Raw genomic sequence first — 22,089 nt, 5'->3', positions numbered from 1 at the left:
GGGACCACAAGCACTATTTTCTGCCTTGGAACTATGAGGAGAATTTCCTCTGTACCACCACCACCATAAGCTCCACCATGCCAGAACTCCTTCTCACCCCAGGACTGCCACCCAGAACTGTGACCCAGATGCAAGCACAGGCAAAGCAAGAAGTTCTCCTGGTTCTACTCACTTCACTTTGCATCAGTTCATGTAAGCCTTCCCAGGTTTTTCTGAAAGCAATTTGCTTGTCATTCCTTACAGCACAATAGTATTCCATCACAATCGTATACCACAACCTGTTCAGCCGTTTGCCAATTGATGGACATCCCCTCAATTTCCTACTCTTTGAAATCACAAAAAGAGCCATAATAAATATTTTTATACATATATATCATTTTGCTTTTTCTTTCATCTCTTTGGGTGTACAGAAATAGTAGTGGCATTGCTAGGTCAAAGGGTATGCACAGTTTTCAAGTCCTTTTGGCATCATGCAAATTGCTCTCCAGAATGGTTGGATTAGATCACAGTTCCACCAAGAGTGCACTAGTGTAAATTTTTCCCCCACATCTCTTTTTGTGTCATATTATTCAATCTCATGGATGTGAGGTGCTACTTCAAAGTTGCTTCAATTTGCATTTCTATAATGGATAGTAGTTTAGAGCATTTATCCATAAGACTGTAAATAGCTTTGATTTCTTTGTCTGAAAACTTCCTGGTCATAGCTTTTGACCATTTATCACTGGGTGAATGATTTGAAAATCATTCTTATAAATTTGACTCAGTTCTTCTGAGAAATGCAGCCTTTATCAGAGAAACTTGCTGTAAAATGTTTTCTTACTTTTCTATTTTCCTTCTAATTTTGGCAGCATTGGTTTTACTTGTGAAAAATCTTTAATTTAATACATTCAAAATCATTCATTTTACTTCATGTAATGCTCTCTCTTGTTTGATCATAAATTCTTCCCTTATCCATAAATCTGACAGGTAAATTATTTTATGTCCTCTAATTTGCTTACCATTTCATTATTTTACCTAAATCACATACCCACTTTGACCTTATCTCAGTAAATGCTGTGAGATGTCAAGTAGTGATGTCTTATCCCAACATCTTGGATCTTCAATTTTTTCAAACATTAAATTACAATGATCATTTGCTATTGTGTATTGCATACCTAATCCATGCCATTGATCTACCACTCTATTGTTTAACCAGGAGCAGATTGTTTTGATGATTACAGTATTGTAATACAGTTTGAGATCTTGTTCTGCTAGGCCACCTTCCTTCACATTGCTTTTCATGAAGTAGCTTGATATTCTTGACCTTTTGTTCTCCTGGAAGAGTTAGTTTTGATTTTTTTTAGCTCTATAAAATAATTTTTGGTAGTTTGGTATGGCAATGAATAATAAATTAATTTATGTAAATTCTCATTTTTATTATATTAGATTGACCTAGCCATGAACAATTAATTTTTTCTAATTGTTTATATATGACTTTATTTGAGTGAAAATTATTTTGTAATTTCATTCATATAGTTCCTGGGTTTGTCTTGGCAGGTAGATTCCCAAGTACTTTACATTATTTACAGTTGTTTTAAATGAAATTTTATTTTCTATCTTTTTCTGCTGGAGTTTGTTGGTAATACAGAGAAAGGATAATGACATGTAGGTTTATTTTTATATCCTGCAAATTTGCTAATGTTATTAATTATTTTAACTAGTTTTTCTGTTGATGCTATAGGATTACCTCACTATACCATCGTATAATCTGCAAAGAGTAATAGTTTTATTTTGCCATTGCCTATTATAATTATTTCATTTTTTTCTTCTCTTATTGCTATTTCTAGCATTGCTAGTACTATATTGAATAATAGTGATAATGGGCATCCCTGCTTCACCCTTGATCTTGGTGGGAAACCTTCTTGCTTATTCAAGTTACAGATAATGCTTGCTGATGGTTTTAGGTGGATAATACTTAATATTTTAATTAAACTTACATTTGTTCATATGTTTTCCAGTGTTTTTAATAGGAATGATTATTGTATTTTGTCAAAAGCTTTTTTCTTCATCTATTGAGATAAACATATGATTTCTGTTGGTTCTATTATTGATATGCTCAAAAATTCTGATAGTTTTCTTAATATTGAACCAGTCCTGCCTTTCTGGTATAAATTTCACCTCCTTATATTTTATGATCTTTATGATATACAGCTGTGATGTCCTTGCTAGTGTTATATTTCAAATATTTTTTATCAATATTCATAAGGGAAATTATTCTATAATTTCTTTCTGTTATTCATCTTCCTGGTTTAGGTATCAGCACCATATTTTTGTCATAGGAGGAATCTAGAAGGACTTCTTTTTTGCCTATTTTTTTCCCAAATAGCTTATATACAATTGGAATTAATTGTTCTTTAAATGTTTCATTGAATTCACTTATCTTGCCATGTAGATCTTTTCATTGGGAACTGATTTCTGACTTTTCAAGTTTTTTTTCTAAGACACTATTATTTAAGTACACTATTTCCTCTTCTGTTAATTGTGGCAGTTTATATTTTTGTAAATATCCATTTCACTTAGGTTTTCAAATTTATTGAAATATAATTGGGCAAAATAGCTCCAAATAATTGTTTTAATTTTATTTTTATTGGTAGATATTTCATTCTTTCCATTTTTGATATTGGGATTTGAATATCTTTTTTTAAATCAAATCAAACAATGACATAGCCATTTTATTTTTTCCCATAAAACCAGGTCCTGTTTTTATTATTAAATTATTTTCTCACTCTCCATATTATTAATCTCTCCTATGATTCTCAGAATTTTTATTTGCTGTTTAATCGGGTATTGCTAATTTACTATTTTCTAAATTTGATTTTTTTTTTATTTGCACGCCAAAGTCATTGAGCTTCTCTTTCTTTTCTGGATGGAAGCACTTAAAGACTTAAATTTTCTTCCAAATACTGTTTTGGTGGCCTCCTATAAATTTTGGTAAGTGTTCTCAGTGCTGTCATTCTCCTTAATGAAACCATATATTATTTCTATGATTTGTTCTTTGACCCACTCATTCTTTAGGATTAGGTCATTTAGTTCCTAATTAATTTTAATCTACTTTTCCACTGCTCTTTGTTGAATATAATTATGTTGTATTGTAGTCTGAAAAGAATGTACCTAATATTTCTGCTTTTCTTTATTTTGCTGTGAAGTTTTATGCTTTAACACATAGTCACTTTTTGCCTTGTAAAACTGGGAAAAGGTATATTCCTTTTTCTTCCCATTCAATTTTTTTTCCAGAGAACTATCCTATCTAACTTTTCAATGAAAATTCCATTTATCTTCTTAAAGTCTTTGTTGTTTATTTTTTGGGTTTGATTTTTCTAATTCTGAGAATGTAAACAGGTTTCCCTCACTACTATAATTTTACTATTTCCTCTTTAACTCATTCAACTTTTCCTTTAAGAATTTGTATGGTAGGGGGCAGCCTGGTGGTGCAGTGGATAGAGTTCTGGCCTTGGAGAGAGGAGGACCTGGCCTCAGATACTTGACACTTATATTTACTAGCTGTGTGACCTTAGACAAGTCACTTAACCCCGATTGCCTCACCTAAAAGCAAAAAACAAATTTGTATGGTATATAATTTGGTACATGGATCTTTGGTAATGATATTACTTCATTCTTTGTCATACTTTGTAGTTTCCCTATTTATCTCTTTTAATTAGGTCTATTTTATCTTTTGCTTTTCCTGAGATCATGATTGCTACTCCTTAAGCACAATAGATTCTGCTCCAGTCCCTTATTTTTACTCTGTGTGTGTATCTACGTTTTAAGTATTTTTCTCGTGAACTTGTCCATCCACTTTTATCCATCATATAAGTACCCAGGATGGTATGAGATTCTTCAGTCAATAAGTTAAAATCTGGGAGTAGTTATCTCTTGAAGCACTTTATTATCATCATCAATTTTATTAATATGTCTATTAATAACTTCTATATAGGCCTAGCCAATATAATAAAAGGAAAATTCTATTTAAGATAATTAACTTATTCAGTGAAGTACCAATCAAACTACCACAGAGTTTTATAGACCTAGAAAAAAATAACAAAATTTATCAGGAAGAATAAATGTTTAGGAATATCACAGGAATCAATGGAAAAAAAATGAGAAGGAAGGCAACTCACCAGTAAAACATTTCAAATTATATTACAATGTGGTGATGATGAAAAAAAAATCTAGTACTGGATAAGAAACAGTGATGAATCAGTAGAATAAATTAGGTACACAATGTACAGCAGTAAAAGACTGTAATCTGTTGTTTAATAAACTCCCAAATTCAAGCCTTTGGAATTAGGACTCGTCATTTGACAAATTTGATGGGAAAATAGGAAAGCAGTTGGGAAAAAACAACTAGGCATGGACCAAGATCTCACATCATATATTAAGGTCAAAATGGATAAATGACAGACATAAAAGATGATATCATAAGTAAATTAGCAGACCATAGAAAATTATCCCTGTTAGAGCTAGGGATAAGGAAAGAAATTATAACCAAACAAAAGAAAGAAGATCACAGGAAGTAAAATGTGTAATTTTGATTACAGAAAATTTAAAAAAAAGTTTTTGAACAAACAAAAAAGTAATGCAGGAGGTGGTTCCAAGATGGTAGAGTAAAGGTAGGAATTTGCCTTACCTCTTCCCCAAAACCCTCCAAATACCTTTAACATGACTCTAAACAAATTCTAGAGCAGCAGAACCCACAAAAAGACAGAGTGAAACAAATTTCCATCCCAAGACAACTTGGAAGGTCTGCAGGAAACATCTGTTGCACTAGAGTAAGAGGAACACAGTCTAGCACATATGGTGCCAGTCCAGACCCAGCCAAAGCAAACTTAGAGAAGGCCTTGTGGTGACTGAATCACTGGCAGCCATGGTGGTTTCTAGACTCCTCTGCCCACAGACACCAAGGACAGCTTAGAAAGTCAGCAGAAAAAGTCTGTTGCATCCAGGTGACAGTGGAGCACAGTTCAGCACAAGCTGTGTCAGTACAGACCTGGCCACAGCAAACCAGGAGTGGATCTTGGGAGTGTTTGAATCAGCAGCAGCAGTGACAGCTGCTGCTTGTGGAGCTCTTAGCCCACCCACCGAGGTAAGGGAGTCAAACAAGACATCAGAAGGAAATTACAGGAGTCTTTTTGCTAGCATTGAGGAAGGATTCTGTTGCTTTTCTCATACTTAGTTAGGGGTTGCAGTCCTGTGTAGCAGTCCCAGGTCAAGGAAGATCACTAGCATAGCAGAACTTGCAGGCCCAGTGGAGGGAGGAACCTCCTCACAGTTCCAGGGCAGAAAAGAGTGCTTGTGGTCACTGACAGACCAGAGCACAGGCCAGGAGAATAGTAAAAACCTTTCCTTAGATCATGCCACCTTGGAAGAACTGAAAACTTACAGATGACTGGAAGTATCTCTAAAAATAGTTGCACAAAAACCCTGAATCTTGGCAGAGTGTAGCTTCCTCCATGGAAGCAGATCCCTATTTTTACAAACAGTTAAAAGTCCAGTAATATGCTAGGGAAATGAACAAACAATGGGAAAAAAATTCTCTGGTTATAGACAGTTGCTATGGTGACAAAGAAGATCAAAATAAACACTCAGAAGAAGAAAACAAAGTCAAAGCTCCTACATCAAAAGCCTCCAAGAAAATTTGAATTGGTCTCAGGCCGTTGAAGGGCTCAAAAAGGATTTTTTAAAATCAAGTAAGAGAGGTAGAGGAAAGAGACCCCAAAATGAAAACTTCCTGATATATTATAATTAAATTCTACAGTTCCTAGGTCAAAGAAAGAATATTGTAAGCATCCAGAGAGAAACAATTCCAGTATGGTGGATCCATAGTCAGGAAAACACAAGATTTGGCAACTTCTACTTTAAAGGACTGGAGGGCTTGAAAAATGACATTCCAGAAGGCAAAGGAGCTAGGAATGCGACCAATAATCAACTACCCTGAAAAGCTGAATATAATCTTTCAGGGGAAAAATGGGCATCAATGATATAGAGGACTTTCAAACATTCTTGATAAAAAGTCCAGAGCTGAACAGAAAATTTGAATTACAAATACAAGACTGAAGAGAAGCATAAAAAGGTAACTAGAAAAGGGAAATCAAAAAGGAATGAATAGGTTTAAACTATTTACATTCCTACATGGGAAGATGACATTTGTAACTCATAAGGCCTTTCTCATTATTAGGGTTGTTAGAAGGAGTATATATAGACAGATGGCACAAGTGTGAGTTGAATATGAAAGGAAGATATCTAAAAATGATGTTAAAGGGTGAGAAAGGAATGCAGTGGTAGAAAGATAAAGGAAGCAGTAGAATGGGATAAATTATCTCACATAAAGAGGCAAGAAAAAAAGCATTTACAGTGGAGGGGAGGAGAGTGGGGTGAAGGGGAGTGAATTAATCTTACTCTCATCAAAACTGGTTCAAAGAGGGAATAACATACACGCACACAATTGGGTATAGAAATCTATCTTGCCCTACAGGAAAGTAATGGGAAGGGGATAAGAGAAGGAGGTGGGATGATAGAAGGGAGGGAAGATTGGGGGAGGAGTTAGAAGCAAAACATTTTTGAGGAGGGACAGGGTGAAAGGAGAGAGAGAATAGAATAAATGGGTAGATAGGATGGAGGAAAATATAGTCAGCAATAGTAAATTTTAAAAAATGAAGCAAGTTTCTCTGATAAAGGCCTCATTTCTCAAACACATTAAGAACTGAGTCAAATTTATAAAATAAGAGCCATTCACCAATTGATAAATGATCAAAGATATGAAAACTTTCCATATGAAGTAATCAAAACTACCTACAATCATATGAAAAAATGTTCTAACTCACTAATGATTGGAGAAATCCAAATTAAAACAAATCTGTGGTACTAGCTAATACTTATTAGATTGACTAATAGGGCAGAAAAGGTAAGTGAAAAATGTTGGAGGGGACATGGGAAAAATGAGACATTAATGCACTGTTGGTGGAATTGTGATCTGATTCAATCATTCTTTACAGCAATTCAGAACTGTGTTCAAAGGGATATAAAACCATGCATATGTGGTCTGTATCCCAAAAGAGATTTAAAAAAAAGGAAAATGGCCTGTAAGTATAAACATATTTATAGCAGTCCATTTCTGGAAGAAAAGAATTAGAAATTGAGAGGATGGCCATCAATTGGGGATTGACTAAATAAGTTATGGTATGTAATTATGATGGAATACTATTATACTATAAAAAGTGAAGAGCAGGTTGCTCTTAGAAAAACCTGGAAAGACTTGCATGAGCTGATGCAAAGTGAAATGTTCTGTGTACAAAGTAATAACATTATTGTAAGATGATCAGCTGTGAATGACTTAGCTATTCTCAGCAATACAACAATCCAAGACAACTCTGAAGGACTTATGATGAAAAATGCTATCCACCCCCAGAGAAAGAACTGATGATGTCTGAATACAGATTAAAGCATGTTTTTTTTGCTCTCTTTATTTTTCTTGAGTTTTTTAACCTATGTTTTCTTTTACAACATGACAATTATGGATATGTTTTGCATGACTACACATGTATAACCTATATCAAACTTCTTGCCTTCTCAATGATGGGGAGGTGGGTGGAATGAAGAGAGAATTTGGTACTCAAAGTTTTAAAAATGAATGTTAATTGTTTTTACATAGAACTGCAGGAAAATAAAAAAAGAATGTAAAGTCATTAAAAAAGAAAAATTAAAAAAAACTTTTGGGTCAAAGAACAAATTACTGAAACAATAGAAAATTTCATTTAAGAAAATTGCAATGTTAAAAAATATACCAAAACTTAAAAAAAAGAATACAGTCAAAATTAGGATGAAAGCAGGAAACTGGTGTGGTGGGGTATTTTATACAAATTTATTAGGTAGCTGCCTCATTTCTCAAATAAATAGAGAACTGAAACAAATTTATTTTTTAAAAATGAGCCACTCCCAATTGATAAATAATAAATAAATAATAGCAAAAATAATAAATAAATCAAAATTATATGAAGAGGCAGTTTTAAAAATATTAAAAAAAACTTATCAATTGTCACATAAAAAATGCTCCAAAACTCTATTGATTAGGAAAATTCAAATTTTAACAACTCTGAGGTACTCTGTGACACCTATCAGATTCGTTAATTTGACATAAACGTAATAAGAAAAATGCTGGAGGGGATGTGGAATAATTTGGACCCTAATGCACTATTGTTGAAGTTGTTATCTGGTCCAATCATTCTAAAGAACAATTTCAATCTACATCTGAAGGGGATACTAAGTATGGAACACTGTTGTGTTCTAGGAAATGACTTGCAGGATACTTTCAGAAAAAAAAGCAAGAATTGGGAAGACATCTATAAACAGATGCAAAGTGAAGAACCAGGAGAACATTGTACTTAGTAACAACAATATTGTAAAGATGATCAGTTGTAAAGATTTAGTTATTCTGATTCAAACAATGATCCATGACCATTTCAGAGGACCCATCATGAAAAATGATATCCACTTCCAGAGAAAGAAAGAACTGATGAACTCTGAATACAAATTGAATCACCAAGTATAATATGTTACCTTATCACTCCCCTCCAGGTTATTGTGAGGATAGTTAAATTACATATTATATGTGTAAAATGATTTGCTATTCATTCTTCTTCTTCGTCATCATCTTCTTCCTGTTTTTGTTCTTCTTCTTGTTCTACTGCTGCTGATACTACTACTACTATTACTACTACCACCACCACCGCCACTACTACTATTCTCTTGCTGCTGCTACTGTTGCTATTACTACTACTAAAATCTCACTATCTATAGGACTCCTTCAACTTGTACTCCTGAATGTTCTTTATTATAGTGGGAAGACTTTGGTGAACATTTGCTGCTCTGTACAGGCATTTCTGGTACATTATTTTTCTGTATTGATAATTAGAGGACTGTATCTTTCAAGGAATCTTGCTTAATTTTGAAAGACTAATGGAAAGTAGATTTTTGGATATGATTATGTAGAATGGCATTCAGCTACACTGAATCCAAAAATTTTATGATCAATAAATAATAAACACATGGCGATCTTGCATTCTCTGCATTTTTCCATCAATTGTGTGATGGTAAATATATGGTGTACTGTGGAATATTTGTTGTGAAACCTCCAGGTTCTTCTGAATTCCTCCATTAATGACAGCCTTTATGCATGGATATTATTCTTATAAGTATTTCATATAGATGTTAAAGAAGAGGTAGTATTGTATACTAATCTTCAGTTTGAGAAATGGTAAGAAATAAAAATGAAAAAATAAGCAACTGATGAGATATACTGAGTGAGAGAGTATAGTCAAGAATGGATACAAGGTTTCCACTGCTGGATGATACATAGTAGTGATTTTAAATATGGAAATTAGGTGGAAATCTGATTAGTTTATATATAGTTTGAATTGCTAAAGATATATCCAGCTAAATAATTTACCTAGTCTGGATCTCTGTTTTCTTATATGCAAAATGAAAGAGTCAGACTGCATTTTTGCTAAGGTTATTTTTAAAATCTAAATTTCTGCATTGTGAAAAATAATGCAAATATGTAGATTTGCATGTATATGACTAAGTTCTGTCCTTTAGCCCTACCCATACATCTACAGCACAATAACTAGGGCAGGAGATTCAGACCAAAGGAAAATCAAGCTGTTCCATTGCTCTGAACCTACAGAACTTACTAGAAGACTAATAGTAACTGAAAATAGGATCATTCTACTGAGAATCAAGTATGCACAATCCAATAGACCCAAAACTGAGTCAGGATCCTGCAGACTTCAGACCAGGGAGGCAATGAACCCACTTCTCCCTAAATCACACAACCTTGTAAGCACCATAAATTTGCAGGCCTCCAGAAAACAGTAGAATTTATAAAAGGGTGAAAACACAGAAAAGATATCACCAAAAAGTGAACAGAGCCCAAAACAAATGTAAAATTTAAGAAGTAGACTGGAAGGATGAGAAAACCTCAAACAAAACAAATTAAAAAAATAGAAAAGACACTATGGTGACAAGGAAACTCAAGACACATAGAAGAAGAAAATGATTTCAAAATATCTAAAAGCAAAACCTCAAAGAAAAATGCAAATTACAAATAAGGCCTACAAGAATCCTTGGATGAGTTAAAGAAAGATATAAAAATGAGCAAAATAAAGGATTTAAAAACAAATGAAAGTGAATGAATCATGATTGGATTACCTGTGATTTATTCTATGTCTACATTTTAATACTGTCTGCTCTATTAGATTGTGAATTCCTTGAAAGAGGGACTGTTTTTGTTTATATTTGTATATCCATAACTTAGGACAGTTCCTAGCACATAGTAGGTGCTTAATCATTCTTTTTTAACTTGTTCTGAGGCTTTGAAGAAAAGAAAGAGAAAGAAGGTGGGAAGCCTAAAATAGTATATAAATAAGTAAAAAGAGTTAGTAGTTACTATTTTACATTATTAGGATGTCTGAGAAGAAGAGTATACAAATTTATAGGAAGGAGGGAGTTGTCACCTGACTAATGTTTCTCTTATCTGAAATAGACACAAGAGAGTCAGATACATACAAATTAGTATAAAAATACATCAAATTCATCAGTGAAATAAGTAGTGATGAAAGGTGGGACTGGTTAAGACAGGATAGAATTGAAGAGTGAATAAATATATGCACAATGAACTTCCCGATCCTGAAGAGAGACTCAAAGAGTATATTTAGTGTAGGAAGAAGTATAAAGAACTGGGGTCTAAAGGTGACCTTATATTGCCTCTTAAGCAACTTCAGAAATGATGAAGAAACTGTTATATGTGAATATATTAAGATAGCATTGCATCATAAGAAATGATGAAAATAGAATATTCATTGTCTGAACTGACTCACAGTGAATTGATCAGAACCAGGATAATTTGTACAATAACAATAACATTATGAAAACCAATAGATATGAAAGAATTAACTTTGATCTAGACAATGACCAATCATGTCTCCAGAGGACTTACATATACACACAAGAATATAAACCACCTTACATATACATACAAGAATATAAACCACCTTTTGCCATAGAGGTAATACAGTAACAAGATTCAGAAGGGGACAAGCATTTTTTGAACATGGCCATTGAGTTGATTTGTTTGTTTGAAAATTCTTATTTTTAAAGGTGTTTTTCTTCAAGAAAAATTAAAATGGGGAAAAGAATTAATATGAACAGGAACATAATCAACAACAATGTGAAAAATGTTCCATCATAAAAGAAAAGCAATTTAGAATAAATCTGAGTTAGTCCTCACACTTATTAGACTGGTCAAGATGGCAAACGATGAAAATACTATTTGGAGGAGTATTATCCAGATAAAATAGCTTTGGTGAAGCTTTTAATTGGTCCAAAATTCTAGAAAACAAATTTGAACTGTATCCAAAAAGTCACTAACCTGTGCATTCTCTTTTACCCTTTAATGCCACTATTATGTGTATGTTTTAAAAGTGTGAATGATGGATGTAAAATAATTACACATTCAAAGTTTGTTATACACCACTTTTTTCTTTAATTAACAAAGAATTGGAAACCAGGGAATTGTCTTTTAAATGAAGAATGGCTGAACATACTTACATAAATATGAAAGATTTTTTTTCTAAAGGAATATGTGAAGGGGCAGCTAGGTGGCGCAGTGGATAGAGCACTGGCCCTGGAGTCAGGAAGACCTGAGTTCAAATCCAGCCTCAGACCAGACACTTGACACTTAGTAGCTGTGTGACCCTAGGCAAGCCACTTAACTTCAATGCCTAAAAAAAAAAAGGAATATGTGTGTGTCTGTGTCTGTGTGTATAATATCCTATATTATGCTACATTATAAAATAATTTGTAATATAGAAATTAATTTATAGAAATTTTGCAAAAGTTTACATGAATAGGTCCAGAGTGGCAAAAAGGACATATTTAAAATTTATGTAATATCTTAAAGCAAAACAATTTTGAGATTTCATAATACTTATCCACCTACTGACCAATCATAATTTCAGTGGTCTAATAATGAAATGCATCCCACCACCTTTTAGCCAATACATGATGAACTTGGAGCAGAAAAGGTGTAAATGAAACAGATATAACAATGCAATGAATTCTATGGGGTTGAGTTAGTGGATAATAACAAAGATAAAAAAGTAAGAAAATAGCATCACAAAAATATTAAATATTTTTAAGCAGCTTGGAGAGATGAGACTAACATCTCATTTTGCATTTATGAGTGTGACCTGTATAGGTCAAAAATGAATGCCTTCTAGAAAGTCTGGGAGGGACATGTCAGAAACAAAGTTGATGTCAGAGGGTTTTTTTTTAACTTGGCCAGATTTGGTTTGGGCTCATCCTAAGCACTTTAACAGTACTCTTCTCCCATCATTGATTAAGTGGAATGATTTTAGTTCTTATTGCTATCTGAGTATCAGCAGCCAATACTGAAGTTAAAGTAAGAGACCAAGGTCATTTTTTTTTAACTTTTGAAGGCTGCATTTGGCTTAGTCAGACATTTGTGAAGTTTTGAAAAGTGGAGCCAACAAACATGTACCAATATGACATTCAAGATTTTCAAAGTGTTATTAAGCACTGGACAGAGTTTCCAATTTCTAGACTATCTGGGTCAATGTTCTTCGCTTACAACTCCAACTTTTCTGCCTACATCACCACTTTTATCTTCCCAAACTCACCAGCAGGTTCTTTCCACTCCAGTCAAGAAGAATCTTTATCTGTTCTCTTAATTTTTGTATTGTGATAGATTTTAATTTAATCTCTCTGCAAGGCTGTCACACTCTGTGCAAGATCTCCTTTGATTCCTCTTGCCAGTTTGTCAGAATCCAAGATGCTCTATTTGACTTGAACTCTGTATAATATTATTTGAGCCCTGATTGCTATTTAAAATTCTTCATGAAGCTATTAAATGCAATATTGACACTTTCCATATCCATATAAAATATTATGTGCACTCTCTGCATTTTTTAATGTTGTGTAGGAAATACTTTCAAATAGAAGGGCATAAGATTTTCCAGATCACTGTTATCAGTTTGAGCTTTCCATGACAAGCTATTAATCTTTGAAATTTTTGCACAATGCAATGATGTTCTGTCAGACATGAATTGGATCCACTGATTCAAAATTCATGAAGACAGAAATAGAGCATCATTATAGACACATCACTTTTCACATGCTGAAAATTTTAGTAAAGGGAGTGAATTTGCACCATGAGTTGGGTCAGTGAAAGTGAAAGCATTTAAATAATAAAAAAAAGACTTTATACACCACACTTAATTATGAGCTAATTAGAAAACTTTATAATGTTAAATACTTGTCAAATACATTACAAACCAGCACTTTAGAAATTTCTTCTTTTTGATCTTATTGGAATTCTAAGTTAGTGAAGGTATGGCACTCCCTGATTCTACAGGTGAGAAATATAATCACATGTATTACTAACATTTCATTCAATTTAAGAAGTCTGATAACAAGTGTGCCCTAAAAACATGTTTCTGAAAAGAGGCTGAGTAGAAAAACAACATATATGCAAATAAAATTGTAGAAACCAAGTTGACTAGACCTTAAAGCCAACTACTTAAAGGTAGAGGTAGATGCTATAAGCCTGACTCTCCAATAACAATGGAGAGTCATTGAAGACTCTTAAGGAGATGAATAATATAATCAGATCCTTGATTTAGAATATTACTTTGAAAGTGGCATGATAAATAGATTAGAGAGTATCTGAAGTAAATAAGACCTGATAGGATATCCAAAAGTAATGCAGTGGAAAAATAATGAAAACTCAGAATAGGATGCTGGCAGGCAGAAATGGAAGGTAAAACATAGAAATAAATTTGCAAATAGAAAGACAGATCTTAGAATATAATTATAGATGTTTAATCTTATAAGAACAAGTTTCATATGTTATGAACTATCTTATGATTATCTTTCAATCAAAGTAACATGAAGGTATAATATCAGATATCATATTCCTATTAAATATTAAGAAACTGAGTGATGGTGTGTCATGGCTATTCATAAGGATAAGTTTTGAAAATGATATATTTAATATTTTATTTGAAAATATAAACATTTGTGTTAAATAAAAGATAACACTTAATATTCATTAATAAGTAATTACAAGCCAAAATATTCCTTCAGAGTATTCTCACATTTTGGTAATTATTAAGATAAATTACATTAATTCAAATTTTAATATATGACATGTGGGTCCCATTATACATCAGGTTCTTTAATTAGCAGATAAGTTCAATAATGTACCATCATTTTTTGAAAAAGTTAATTTAAGGGCTATAATTTCATTTTAATAACCAATTAAATATAATGTGGAAGATTTCCTTTACTGCAAATGTTCAATTTTATTGAAAATCATATGCAAGTATGAAATTATTTTGTCATGGTTCTACAATAGTGAGAGTACACTATTAAATATAAAAATCTAGTTAATTATATCACCAGTTATGTGAGTCTTTCTAAAGAGAAAAAGGATGAGACAATTGCCTAGGAATCAAAGGTCTGGTGACTTCCTTTGTAACTGGTGTTTCAAAAAAACATACTTCTTCAATATTAAAACATAAATTGTATTTTATCATTAATTTTTTTCAATGTGAACAGAATCACCGACTACTTGTGGTCTACTAATCTAGCCAATGTTGTAAGAGGATTGACAACATTTACACAATTTAAAATATAACACAATCACTAAAACTTTCAAATATAATTCTTAAGTCATGTGATTGCTTGCTTCCTGGAGAAAATGTGGCTAGTGACCTTGTCTTGTATATGTTGATTTATCTCCTAGTGTCTAACATATATGTTAAATATCTATTTTTGTTTAATTTATTTGAATGAGAACATTGATTTGATACTTGAATCTAGAATACATGATACATAAACAATGAAGATACACTGCCAAAATATGTTACTTTTCATTTCAGTTGACCTCATTATCTTTTTTGTTTAATTTTTAATTAATTTATTTTGAATTATCAACAATCTCTTCCATAACCTTTTGAGTTTTAGATTTTTTTCTCCCTCTCCGTCCCCACCGTCCTCCCCAAGATAGCACACAATCTGATACAGGCCATACATATACATTCCTATTAAACATATTTTCACATTACTGATGTTGTAAATAAGAATTGGAGTCAATAGGAGAAACCACCAGAAAGAGGAAACAAAACACAAAAGAAGAAAAATAAAGTAGCAAATTGTGTACTTTGATCTGCATTCAAACTCCATAGTTCTTTCTTTGGATGTGGACAGCATTTTCCAACATGAACTCTTTGGAGATGTCTTAGATCATTGTATTACTGAGAAGGGTTGAGTCTATCAATATTAGTCATCACGCAATGTGTCTGTTACTGTGAACAACATTCTCCTGGTTCTGCTCATTTCACTCAGCATCAGACCATACAAGTCTTTCTATGTTGTTCTGAAGTCAGCCTGTTCATCATTTCTTATAGCACAATAGTATTCCATTACATTCATATACCACAACTTGTTGGGCATCCTCTCAATTTTCAATTCTTTGCCACCACAGAAAGAGCTGCTATAAATATTTTTGTATGTGTAGTTCCTTTTACCATTTATAAGATCTCTTTGCGACATAGCCCTAGAAGTGGTATTGCTAGGTCAAAGGATATGCACATTTTTATAGCCCTTTGGGCATAGTTCCAAATTGCTCTCTGCAATGGTTGAATCATTTCACAACTCCACCAACAATGCATTAGTGTTCCAGTTTTCCCACATCTTCTCCAACATTCATCATTTTCCTATTTTGTCATGTTGGCCAATATGATAGGTATGATGTGGTACCTCAGAATTGTTCTGGTTTGCATTTCTCTAATCAATAGTGATTTAGGGGGTTGTGGGGGCAGAGTCAAGATGGCAAAATAAAAGCAGTGACTTGCCCCCAAACCCCTCCAAATACCTATAAAAATGTCTCTAAACAATTTCTAAGGTAGTAGAACCCACAAAAAGACAGAGTGAAACAAATTTCCTGCCCAAGATAACCTGTATGGTTGATCTGAAAGGTATATCACACCATGCAGGGAAAACAATGCAGTTTGGCATGGGGATTGCAGGGATCTCTCTGCTAATACAGAATTCTCTTGCTCTGCCCTTGCTTGGATCTGGGTCACAGTTCTGGGTGGCTGTCCTGGGGCAAGGAGGAGTGCTGGCATGGTGGAGCTTGTAGTGGCTGTGGAAAAGAAATCCTCTTCACAGTTCCAAGACAGAAAAGAGCACTTATGGTCACTCATAGACCAGAGCACAGGCCAGGAAAGGTGTCAACACCTCACCCTTGATCATAGCACCTTGGAAGAACTGAAAATTTACAGGTCCCTAGAAGCATCTCTAAAAACAACTGCACAAAATTCCTGAAGCTTGGAACAGTACAATCTCCACACTGGAAATAACCCCTACCTTAACAAAGAGTTTATAACTCAAGTAATTGATTGTGATAGTGAGCAAGCAGTGCAAAAAGAGTCAGACTATAGTGTCTTTGGTGACAAAGAAGATCAAAACACACAACCTGAAGAAGACAATGAAGCCAAAGCTCCTACATCCATAGCCTCCAAGAAAAATGTGAATTGTTCCCAGGTCATGGAAGAGTGCAAAAAGGATTTTGAGAATTTTGAGAGACTAAGAGAAGTAGAGGAAAAACTGAGAATGATGCTTAAGGAGACCCAAAAAAATACTGAAGAAAATAACACCTTAAAAAATAGCCTAACCCAAATGGCAAAAGAGGTCCAAAAAGCCAATCAGGAGAAGAATGCCTTAAAAAGCAAAATTGGCTAAATGGAAAAGAAAATCCAAAAGCTTACTGAAGAAAATACTTCCTTAAACATTAGAATGGAGCAATTGGAAGCTAGAGACAATTTGAGAAATCAAGGCACTGTAAAACTAATCCAAAAGGATGAAAAAATAGAAGAGAATGTGAAATATCTCACTGGAAAAACAACTGACCTGGAAAATAGATCCAGGAGAGAGAACTTAAAAATTATTGGACTATCTGAAAGCCATGATCAAAAAAAGAGCCTAGACATCATCTTTCAAGAAATTATCAAGGAAAACTGCCCTAATATTTTAGAACCAGAGGGAAAAATAGAAATTGAAAGAATACACATGGATCTCCTCCTGAAAGAAATCCCATAAGAATATTGTAGCCAAATTTCAGAATTCCCAGGTCAAGGAGAAAATATTGTAGGCAGCCAGAAAGAAATAATTCAAGTATTGTGGAAACAGAATCAGGATAACACAAGATTTACCAGCTTCTACATTAAGTTATCAGAGGGCATGGAGTATGATATTCCAGAGGGCAAAGGAGATGGGACTAAAACCAAGAATCACCTACCCAGGAAAACTGAGTAAAATCCTTCAGGATAAAAAATGGTCATTCAATGAAATAGGGGACTTTCAAGCATTCCTGAGGAAAAGACCAGAGCTGAATATAAAATTTGACTTTCAAATACAAGACTCAAGTGAAACATGGAAAAGGTAAACAGGAAGGAGAAATCATAAGAGACTTATTAAGGTTGAACTGTTTATATTCCTGCAGGGAGAGATGATATTTGTAACTCATGAGTCCTTTGGCAGTATTAGGATAGAGGGAGGGAAAAAATTATATGTGTGTATAGATAGATAGATAGAGGGCACAGTGTGAGTTGAAGATGATGGGGTGATATCTGGAAAATAAAATTAAGGGGTGAGAGGATTATACTGGGAGAAGGAGAAAGGGAGAAGTAGAATGGGGTAAATTATCTCACATGAAACAGACAAGAAGAGGCTTTTACAGTGGAGAGGAAATGGGGGAAGGGGGAGGGAAATAGGCAGTAGGTAGGATGAAGGGAAATATACTTAACTTTTCACAACATGACTACTATAGAAGTGTTTTGCATGACTACACATTTATAAGCTGTATGGAGATGCTTGCCTTATCAATGAGGATGGGTGGGGAGGGAGAAAGGGAGAAAATTTGTAACCCAAAGTTTTAAAAACATGTGTTAAAAATAAAAAAAAATTAACAAAAGCAGAAAAAAAGCCTTTCACAATCCCACTTAATGTCAATGACTTCCCTCTATTGATAACCTCTAGTTTATACTGTACATATCTTATTTGTATATAGGGTTTTTCTTTAACATGTTTTCTCCCTCATTAAACTGTGACCTCCTTGAAAAAAAATAGTGATTTAGGGCATTTTTTCATATGACTATAAATGGCTTTAATTTCTTTATCTAAGAACTGCCTGTTCCTATCCTTTGTCCATTTATCAATTGGGGAGTTACTTGTATTCTTATAAATTTCACTTAATTCTCTATACATTTTAGAAATGAGGCTCATATCAGAGAGACTGGTTGTAAAAATTCTTTCCTAATTTTCTACCTGCCTTCTAATCTTGGTTGCATTGGCTTTGTTTGTGCAAAAACTTTTCAATTTAATGTAATCAGAGTTATCCATTTTGCTTTTTGTAATGTTCTCTATCTCCTGTTTGGTCATGAATTCTTCTGTTCTCCATAAATCAGATAGGTAAACTATTCCTTGCTCTCCCAGTTTGCTTAAAGTATCAGCCTTTATATCTAAATCATGAACTCATTTTGACTTTATTTTGGTATATGGTATGAGATTTTGATCTATGCCTAGTTTCTGCCATACTCTTTTCCAGTTTTCCCAGCAGTTTTTGTCAAAGAGTGAGTTCTTATCCCAGAAACTGAGATCTTTGGGTTTATCAAGCAATAGATTACTATAGTCATTGACTACTGTGTCTTGTATACTTACCTATTCCACTGACCCACCACTTTATTTCTTAACCAGTACCAAGCAGTTTTGATGATTGCTGCCTTATAATACAATTTAAAATCTGGAATGACTAGGCCACCTTCCCCTGCATTTCTTTTTGTAAGTACCCTTGATATTCTGGACCTCTTGTCATTTCAAATGAATCTTGTTATTATTTTTCTAACCCTATAAAACAATTTTTGGTAGTTTGATTGGTATGACCCTGAATAAGTAAATTAGTTCAGGTAGAATTGCCATTTTTATTATATTAGCTCAGCCTATCCATGAGCAACTGATGTTTTTCCAATTATTTAGATCTGACTTTATTTGTGTGAAAAGTGTTTTGTAATTGTGTTCATATAGTTCCTGGGTTTGTTTCAAGAGGTAGACTCCTAAATAGTTTTTAATATCTATAGTAACTTTAAATGGAATTTCTGTTTCTCTCTCTTGTTGTTGCAGTTTGTTGGTAATATATAGAAATCCCAATGATTTATGTAGGTTCATTTTATAACCTGCAACTTTGCTAAAGTTGTTTATTATTTCAAGTAGTTTTTTACTTGATTCTCTATGATTCTCTGGGTATATCATCATGTCATCTTCAAAGAGTGATAGCTTTATTTCTTCATTGCCTATTCTAATACCTTCAATTTCTTTTTCTTCTCTTATTGCTATAGCTAATGTTTCCAGTATGATATTGAACAACAGTGGTTATAATGGACATCCTTGTTTCACCTCCAATCTTATTGGAAATGCTTCTAGCTTGCCCCCAATGCAGATGATGCTTGCTGAAGGTTTTAGGTAGATGCTATTTATTATTTTAAGGAAGACTCCATTTATTCCTATGCTCTCTAATGTTTTTTAATAGGAATTGGTGTTGTACTTTGTCAAAAGCTTTTTCTGCATCTATTGAGATGATCATGTGGTTTATGTTAGTTTTGGTGTTTATATGCTCAATTATGCTGATAGTTTACCTAATATTGAACCATTCCTGGTATAAATCTTACCTGGCCATAGTGTATTATTTTTGTGGTAAGTTGCTTTAATCTATTTGCTAATATTTTATTTAAAATTTTTGCATCTATGTTCATTAGGGAAATTGGTCTATAATTTTCTTTCTCTGTTTTGACTCTTCCTCATTTAGGTATCAGTTCCATATTTGTATCATAAAAAGAATTTGGTAAGACTCCTTCTTCACTTATTTTCCTTCTTCACTATTTTCCAAATAGTCTATATAGTATAGGAATTAATTGTTTTTTAAATGTTTGAAAGAATTTGCTTGTAAATGCATCTTGCCCTGGAGATTTTTTCCTAGGGAGTTTATCAATGGCTTGTTCAATTTCTTTTTCTTAGATGGGGTTAGATGGGGTACTGACCCAAGCTTCTTGTCTTGGGAGCCTAGGGCCTGGTCCCTGGTTTTGTGTGCTGAGGCTTCCTTTGTTGACAGTTGGAGGCTGTAGGGTTCTGGCAGCTCACCTGGTGTTGGCCTGGAATTAGCAAGGCTGAAACTCTAGGACAACTCTAGGTTGTCTGCTTTTCCTTTCTTTTCACTTTCTTCAGCTCCTTTCAGATGGATGTTGCAGGGTGTTTATCTGCCTGGGACCCTTTGTAGTGTTGCTTCCCTTATTTTTCCTGAGACATTGGGAAACCTGGTTGCTGAAGAATGCCAAGGCACCTGGTGTTTTTCCAAGCTGGTTTCCACTGGTTTCTCCACCCTCACTGAGGCACTCGGGGGTCCAGGTTTTGGTATTTGCCTGCTCCACCACCTGGTTTTCAGGATCTCCTCTTTGTATGCTGAGATGGGGCTTTCTGCTAGCTTGCTGGGATGTCTCCAGTTCTGTACTGCTTCCCTTCCCTCAGGGCAAGAGGGGCATTTCCCATTAATCCCTCAAGTGACCTGGGCTACAGGACTGCTGCACCTTGTATTTCTTCTGGTTCAGCTGTTCTAGGGTTTTTCCTTGGGTGATATTTTCTGTGTTTTCAGAGGTTAATATGGGAGAGTAAGAGTGACTTACCTCTCACTCCACCATCTTGGCTTCTGGAAGCAGAAGTCAACCTCATTTTCTTCTCAGCATTTTATGACCATGTGATCATATGATAGAAAAAAATCATTAACAAAATGAAATAGCACCATTATTGTATTACAAAAGCACCAAAGAAATAAGAAATAGACTAAACTACCATACCAAATGGATGAAAGATATCAAAATTAGGTAAGCTCCATTCTGATATATTTACAATTTCTTTTGACTCTTAGCATTTATTTTTAATAAGCTTCAAACAAATATAGCAACAAAAATGAGTGACTACTTTAAGAGAATAATAACTTTTATAGTCCTACACATCACTAATTCCAATTTATAGGGTTGGAGATTCTGGAAATAGGAAGCATATTAACCACAAAGAAAGGCTAATATTCCAGTACAAGTTTTCTTTTCTCAAACACAAGGCAAAGTAAAATTGTTAGCAATGGAGAATTAAATAAGAATAGCATGAGCAAACAGGCAATTGAAGTTGCTTGTTCCCATCATGTTCAAGGAAAGAATATGATTAAACATTTGTAGACTTTAAGTAAAGGAATTATAATCAAACAGTAAAAAGAACAAAACAAATAAACAAAAAAAAAGAAAGAATACCTTAAGCTATCCAGTTCCTTTGTGGCATATCTTAGTTTTCTAGATAGCTAAGAGTTTATGTCAAAAATATGAAGCCTTTACACAGAAACTTCTAAAAATGATCACTTATTTCCTCCCTTGTCTTCTTAAACAGAAAATATTTGTGACCATTTAAAATGTTCTTTGGATTGATACATATAGTTTTAAATGATAAAACATCCCAATAAATAATCTGCCCCAAAGCCCTTTATAAAATAAATTCTATAAAGATAGTTTTGTAGAACTACTAAACAATGCTGTGATTATAATTCATCCTATGTGGCACTTACACTTTTATAGTTTTCCAGGTGTCAACAGAGAGGAGTATGTCTACTTCAAGTTTCCAAAATGTGCTACCAATATCTCCTTACTTGACACAAAATCTGAGTTCTTCATAATATTTGTATTAGCATTATTGAATATTTTCCCCTAGGCTTTATTCACTATGCATCACTTAATAAAAATAGCCTTTTTTTCTCTGAATACTTTATAGTCATCATTGTTTTAGTCTAGTGATATTCTATTGCATCTACATGGCACATTTGGTGTTCTCTCTCTCTCTCTCTCTCTCTCTCTCTCTCTCTCTCTCTCTCTCTCTCTCTCT

General features: G+C 33.7%; 1 pseudogene; it reads left to right on the top strand.

Moving 5' to 3' along the window:
• LOC114037543 overlaps positions 1–22,089 on the top strand; it is a 44,202-nt pseudogene that overhangs the window by 53 nt on the left and 22,060 nt on the right.

Source organism: Vombatus ursinus, unplaced genomic scaffold, assembly GCF_900497805.2.
Source record: "Vombatus ursinus unplaced genomic scaffold, bare-nosed wombat genome assembly UNPS02000582.1, whole genome shotgun sequence".
Classification (NCBI taxonomy): Eukaryota; Metazoa; Chordata; class Mammalia; order Diprotodontia; family Vombatidae; genus Vombatus; species Vombatus ursinus.
The sequence above is the reverse complement of the archived record's forward strand: the minus strand, read 5'-3'. Positions and strand labels throughout refer to the sequence as shown.